Here is a 7,262-nt window from a genome sequence, read left to right on the forward strand (position 1 = left end):
CAGGCTTCAGGGCCCAGGCACTGGTTGCTTTTGGATAGATCAGTCGTTCTCTGGTATGCATTAACGCCCCTAAAACTTAGAGGCTGCTTTTCCACTGGGGTTGAACCGGTTCCATTCTTTTTTTCCTGCCTAATTTTGAAACAATTAATTGGTTCAGCTCCCTAAAAGTTGGTTCAGAACTGGAACCAAATTATTTTTTTCTTGCCCTGAAGAAGTAACCAAAGTGGGCGTGTCACTATTCAGGTTGGAAGATGCAGATGTGATATAAACCATCATAAAGAATAAAGAACGGAATCAGTTCTAGAACCAAAGTTATTTTGGTGGAAAAGCGGCCAGAGCGTGTAGAAAATGGAACCAATAACCAACCATTTGGTTCCATTTGTACACTCTCTGAGTTAAAACGTACAGTAGGCTATACGGGGCTATTCCTATTCCTGTTCCTATTCCTAACTATCAATAATTTAGCTGGGGACACCCTGGAACCCCTTTGAGGACCCTTTGGGGTCCCCGGACCCCACTTTGAGAACCACTGGGAAAGATGGCGTACTAATGTGCAGGGAAATATATGAGATACAGTAGCAGCTATTTCATTTTTGTGTTATTTACTGTGTTATCTATTAAAACAATCGTTTTACACACACAACAGAGCATACCCCAAGCACTAAAATATAAAATGAGTATATCGTTGCTGTCTGGCAGAAACCAGCTAAGTTATTTTTTTCTTTCTATAAACCAATGCTATTGAACCCCCCTTATGTCTGTGTTGGTTAAAATATATGTTGAACCAATGCAAAGTATTAAAACCAGTTAACTCCATTGGAGTTAAGTTAACTGGTTTCTTCCCGACAGCAGAGATATAGGCTAGTTATTTTATTAATAACGTGTCTAGTGTTAACTCATTCATCGCTTTTAAGAAGTGCCAAAAAGTCCCTAAGCGCCAGTCTCTATACATTTTTTTATTTAATTTAAATTTTTTCTTTTTTTGGTCCAATGTTATACCCGTCTGAAAAAGACGATAAAGACGTCGTTGGCGCTGTGGGAGTTGCTAAAAAAGAGGTCAATTAGGTCGTTGGCAGACATTGAGTTAAGTGTCTAGTTATGTAGACACCTATGTATTTTCTGCAACAGCTTGACAAGGTAACCAAGGGGCTACTGCAAAACTTAGAAGTGATACACCAAGTATCTATCACATGTTCATGTTTGAATTACACTTATATATTTATATTTTGACAATATATAGTACATGCACATCCAGGCAGGTCCAGGACAAAAAGAACAGAGTTCATACACTGCAATGTAGCACAGTTCTACCCATGCCTTCTTCAGTTGACCTTTTATTTGAAGAATGAGGGCATATCTGTTTTACTTTTAGGCACCCGCTTCGAATGTTATCAACCGATAATCACCAGTATGTTCTTATCTGGACCATGCAATGCAGACAATATGGACATTTCCACATGCTGCCTACTGCGAGTAGGCGACTAAGAAATGAGGAGGTGAAATGACTGCCGCTGAAGCGAAAACATTGTGAAACTGACTTACTTGGTCGGTTAAGACTGATATGAGGTTAGGCGACTTACATGATCAGTTAAGACTGAGGTTATAAGCTTAGGGTTACAGTTAATAAATAGTCGGACAACGCATCCAACGCCACAATGGGACAATGGCTGACAACGTCAGTATGTGGAAAAGTCCATACTGGCTGCATTGCATGGTGTTGATAAGGGCTGATGACGGATGTGATAACATTCAGTTTTGTCCCGTTGTCATCTTATAGATCAACAATCTTTTCACATTTTTTTTAAAAGTATAAAATAAGGCTTATAATTAAACCTGCAAAAGACAAAATGTATTATGATATTATATGCAAAATCTAGTCTCAATGCCCAGCCCTAGCAAAGGCTATGACTCACTCAGGTGGGATGTTGGCTATTCACCAGACAATCCTATCGGTGGATAGCAGGGGTGCCCAGACCTTTTTGACTTGAGAGCTACTTTCAAAATGACCAGCGCAAAAAGATCTTCCCACCAAAAAAATATGATCTCATTGCTGAAATTAGTTTAAAGAACATGACAAACACACTTAAAATGCATGGGAAATATAGGGGGGGAAATGGAAATAGTTTGTTTTTGTATGTGACTTTCTAATGCTACTGATCTTTGTGCTCAACACTCTTGAAAACAAAGTAATCTGTTGTGGGTTAACAGGCCATTTGTTTTATGTCAAGTCACCTTAATTCAAGTGTCAGATGCCAAATTATATATATATTTTTATATTACATTATATATGTTTTAGGGGCCATGGCATGTGATTCACCTGCACACCCTTTGTGATCTACTTGTAGATCGCGATCTATCTTTTGGGCACCCTTGGTGGATAGGAATGTGGTTGCCCGACCTTTTTTGGATCACCCACGACACAGGTGGGCCGGCAGGGCCTTGCAATTTCAAAGTAGTCTTATTTTAATGATCATCATCAATCAATCATTTGTGTTCCAACTTCGATCAATAGAACTAACGGAGTGTAGGCCTACATTATAAGTTCCTATTTATCTGTATCACATTGAAAGCTTGTTTTTCCAGTTTTAAAGAAAACATTATATATACTAGAATTTCGCCCCCCTTCGGGGGGCTCATCCCAGTGTCGTTGCAGCGCAATATGGGAAGAAGGAAATTGCGGGAGTTGACAGACTCCACTTCATGTTTCAGCTGTGTTTTTAAACTCAGTAGTGTGCCCTGCACACAGCGCACACTCGCAATTGCAGCTGGAGGGCGACGCGACACACACACACGCCCACACACACACACACACACACACACACACACACACACAGAGCGATGTGTGGATAAATCACTGAGATTTGGGAAATGTGTTCTGAATGGGCCTGAATATATGTGTGTAGGCTGCAACAATGATTTCATAAAGTGTAGTTTAGTTTTGAACAGGCAACTAATGTAGTGATAGATTAATTGAATGGGCCTGAATAGATAGATAGATAGATTTCTTTATTTTTGTGTCATGCACCAAAGGCGCCCAGCCCACATGGGCTTACAGGACACACCATATCATTCCATTCAATATTGCATTGTGTACAATAAACAGATATGTTTTGTTGATATTCCCTTTCTTTTTTTTTACACAAACAAAACATTCTGCCTTATTTCCCACGCCCTGCATAAAAAGTCTGCCAAAGCAAAAGTACCTTTCCTAAAACATAATTCCAGTTTTTTATAGTCCTCCAACCAGAAAAAGTCTGCACAGATGGTTGTCATTTTACAAAATAATACATGTGTTAATGCTTCATATAATGGGCAGTAAAACAAAAGATGATAGATTGAACAGGCAACTAATGTAGTGATTGATTAATTGAATGGGCCTGAATAGATCTGTGTATAGGCTGCAACAATTGGCGTGCTTTGTGTAAATGGCCGTCGTGAGGTTCACTGTTCCTTTTTAGATGGACATTCCACAGCGCCAGCGCCATGGGGGAGGGTGGAGGGGCACACACACACACACACACTGGGGCCAGCGTGTGGGCATAGTCTACTGTAGTAAATATAGGCGACTAATAATGTGCATGGAATGGATAGTGCATGAGTGTGCAGGTTCAGCGCACACGCGCAATTGCGATGTATGGAAAATTTCAAAAATTGCGGAAATTGCGGAATTTTGAATTTTGAATTGCAAAATTGCGGAAAAAAGGTTTTATTATAAAAAATCGTGCAATGTAACCGTGCAATGCAACCCAGTGAGGACATGAATAACAACAAGGATTTTAAAACCTAAACTAAAAGCAAGAGTGTAGAAGTCAAGTTTGAGCTGTGCTTTAAATAATGTCTACCGAGGCTGCCTGTTGAAGGTATAGGCCTAGTGGGAGTTCAACTGATGGTCCATGGAGGCTAGAGACTGTAAATTACCTCAATACAACATCCATGGAGGCAGGGCCGGTTCTAGGCATAGGCGAACTAGGCGGTCGCCTAGGGCCTCAACCACTGAGGGGGCCTCGTCACAGGGAGAAGATTTTTTTTTCATGTATCCCTTACATGGGCTACTGGCCGGCGTGGCAAAGCAGGAGGGGGGGGGCCTCTGTATAATATGTTGCCTAGGGCCTCAAAAGGCCTAGAACCGGCACTGCCGAACAGGCCCGGGGAACCAGTCGCACCGCTCGTCCCCGAGCACCCTTTCAAAAAACTTCTGGTCATTTTATCATCTACATTCTACTCAGTCTTATGTGAACACCTCAGACGGTTTTTAACTTATTTGATTCAGTAATTAGATTTGATATTCATTTTAGCTGCCCCACCCCCTTTATAACTTAAAAATTGTAACCATGAAACATTAATCGAAAACATCCAACCTTTTTTCTGGTGAGCTGATAGTGTCCTTCTAATATGTGATGCTTTTTCATATACTGCTCTTATTTATTTTGAATAACAGTAAATGAAAAACCATGGCCCCTCACGTATTGTAAGGACAATATCAGTCACCAGAAAAAAGGTCAGGTATTCACTGAATTAACTTGTTTTTTTGTGCAATGTAATGTTATTGTGGTATTTGTTGTTCTGTTAAAATAAATTGGGTGGTTCTATATGCATGGTATTGCAATCGAACGGCTGTGAAATGTCAGAGCCTCAATAAAAAATACATTGAAAAGTAGTAGCCATGTAGTGATGTTGCACAGTTTACAAATCACCGTGTCTGGAGACAGACCCTTATGGTAATATAGTCTTCTGCGCGCGCGCGTGTGTGTGTGTGTGTGTGTGTGTGTGTGTGTGTGTGTGTGTGTGTGCGTGCATGTGTGCGTGCGTGCGTTCGCTAGCCAATGAATTTACGAATGTCCCACTGCAGAACTAACAGAACCACATCTTCGTTCTTCTTTTCCTTTTGGCTGCAGTAGCAAAACACCTGAATCCATTCTCTGTTCAGGTAGCGAATCACCTGAATCCATTCTCTTTGGATCAAATATTAATCCCAGCAAGGCAGATGGCTTAGTGGGTGATAAATTGACAAAAGATCATACGAAAAGATGAAATTACCTACCTAGGTTCCATCCTGGAGGCAAATCTTTCCGGTGATAAAATGGCCACCCAACGTAATAAAAAATGTCAATCAAAGAACAAGATTCCTTGAAGACCCGAACAGGAGCCCTAGTACAAGGTTTCTTCGACTATATATGCACCTCTTGGTACCACAGCACCTCAAAGGCCCTTAAAACAAGGCTCCAGACATCCCAAAACAAACTGGTCAGGTATACTACGTGGCCTTACTCCCCGACCCCACCTCACCCCTGCCCATTTTGACAGGCTGGAATGGCTTAAGCCTTATAGGGTTGACGACAGAGTACAGCATCTTGCAATGGTCTACACTCTACACGATTCGCTACACCACCAAGATACCCAAAACAAAAACTAAGGCACTGGTGCCCTGCTCAATTTGTTGTAACATGGTTCATTGGTCCATGGTCTCAGAGGTCAGTGCACGATTCTTCATCATTGTTGAGGATTTAAAAAAAGGTGAAAATCGCGGAAAAGTGAAAGGCTATAGTCCATGGTCACGGACCGCATACTGGTTATACTGGTCAAGGTCGGGTGAAGGTCATTTATACTGGTCAAGGTCATTAGTCCATGATCTCGGAGGGCATACAATAGTATGTCATTTTTTACTATTTATACTATTACTATTTATACATTTCAAAGATTTATTTTCAGGCAAACATGTCCACCGTAAGATGAACCTAAGTAGTACTATACTAATACTATAGCACGCCGTTTTTCATCATTTTTGAGGATTTGAATTCTTTTTTTAAATAAATAAAAAACGATGGGTTATAGCCCATGTTTTTTGAAATTTTGGAGAAAAAAACATTATCCTCGTTTCTCATCATTTTGGACCATGGGCTATAGCCCATATCGTACGGCATACTATAGCACGCCGTTTTTCCTTTTAGGCTCCAAGCAGGGGCGGTTTTTACCGCTACGCAAACTACGCAGCTGCGTAGAGCCCCGACGGCTAGAGGCCTGTAGTGTTTGCCCGAACGCGGATGGAAATGAGCACAGAGTCAGATGTACAAAAGCAGCCACACCGTGGTTTATTCCCAAAAAGGAGATGAACAGCATGGAAATGGCAGCACGCAGGCAGCAACAAACAAACAGGGCAGGTGCGTGTGCAGCTCCACCCTGCCCTCTCACTGAATTCAACACTGAGTTGGTGAGCTTCCTGGCAGCCTTTTATAGGCAGCTGCACCAATCAGTGTGGGCTGTACCATTTCACCTGCAAACATGCAACCCCCACATAACCCACATCACATTATCCTTAGCAGCCCCAATGCCTCCCTCAAACACCCCCGTGGCTATTCCACCGTGGTCCAGTCCAGTACATGGTGCCCTGGTAGCCTGGTTCCCTGAACACACTGGAACAGACAGAACAGAAGCAGATATTACATAATTGTATTTTCATTTCATCATACTTTCAATAACCCAGTTAGACTCATGACTCTTCCTTTATGCCAATATACATACTTAAATGTGCCCACTCTCAGTAACGGAGGACCACTTCGTTACATTTCCCCCCTCCTCTCGATGCTCCTCAATCTTCATGGATGCGTGAGAGGCAGTCCGCCACCACATTGGACTTCCCTGACCGGTAGTGAACAGTAAAGTCATATGGCTGTAGGGAGAGATACCAACCCGCAATGCGTATGTTTGCATCCTTCATGCGGTTCAGCCACTGCAGTGCACGATGGTCAGTCTCTAGAAAGAAGTGTCGTCCTAACAGATAGTATCTGAGGGTGTCAATGGCCCACTTCATCGCCAAACACTCCTTCTCCACTGTTGAATACCTGGTCTCTCTGTCTTCCAGCTTACGACTCAGGAATACCACTGGCTTCCTCTCTCCATCCGCTTCCTGCAACAGCACCGCTCCAAGGCCCACTCCCGAAGCATCTGTCTGCAGGGTGAATGGCTTGTCAAAGTCTGGAGTGTGAAGGACTGGATGGGTGCAGATTGCTTCCTTGAGGTCTTTGAATGCTTTATCACACTCCTCAGTCCATCTCACTTTAGTGGGGAATGCGTCTCTCGTGAGGTCTGTGAGCACTGCTGATCTCTCTGCAAAATGGGGAATAAATTTCCTGTACCACCCGACGAGGCCAACAAACCCTCTCACCTTCTTCTTGGTGGTTGGAACTGGGAAGGACCGGATGGCTTCAACTTTCCCAACCTGTGGTTTGATCTTGCCATAGCCAATTACAAACCCCAGGTATTGC

The sequence above is a fragment of the Protomyctophum bolini genome, assembly GCF_963924005.1.
Source record: "Protomyctophum bolini genome assembly, chromosome: 14".
NCBI classification, from domain to species: domain Eukaryota; kingdom Metazoa; phylum Chordata; class Actinopteri; order Myctophiformes; family Myctophidae; genus Protomyctophum; species Protomyctophum bolini.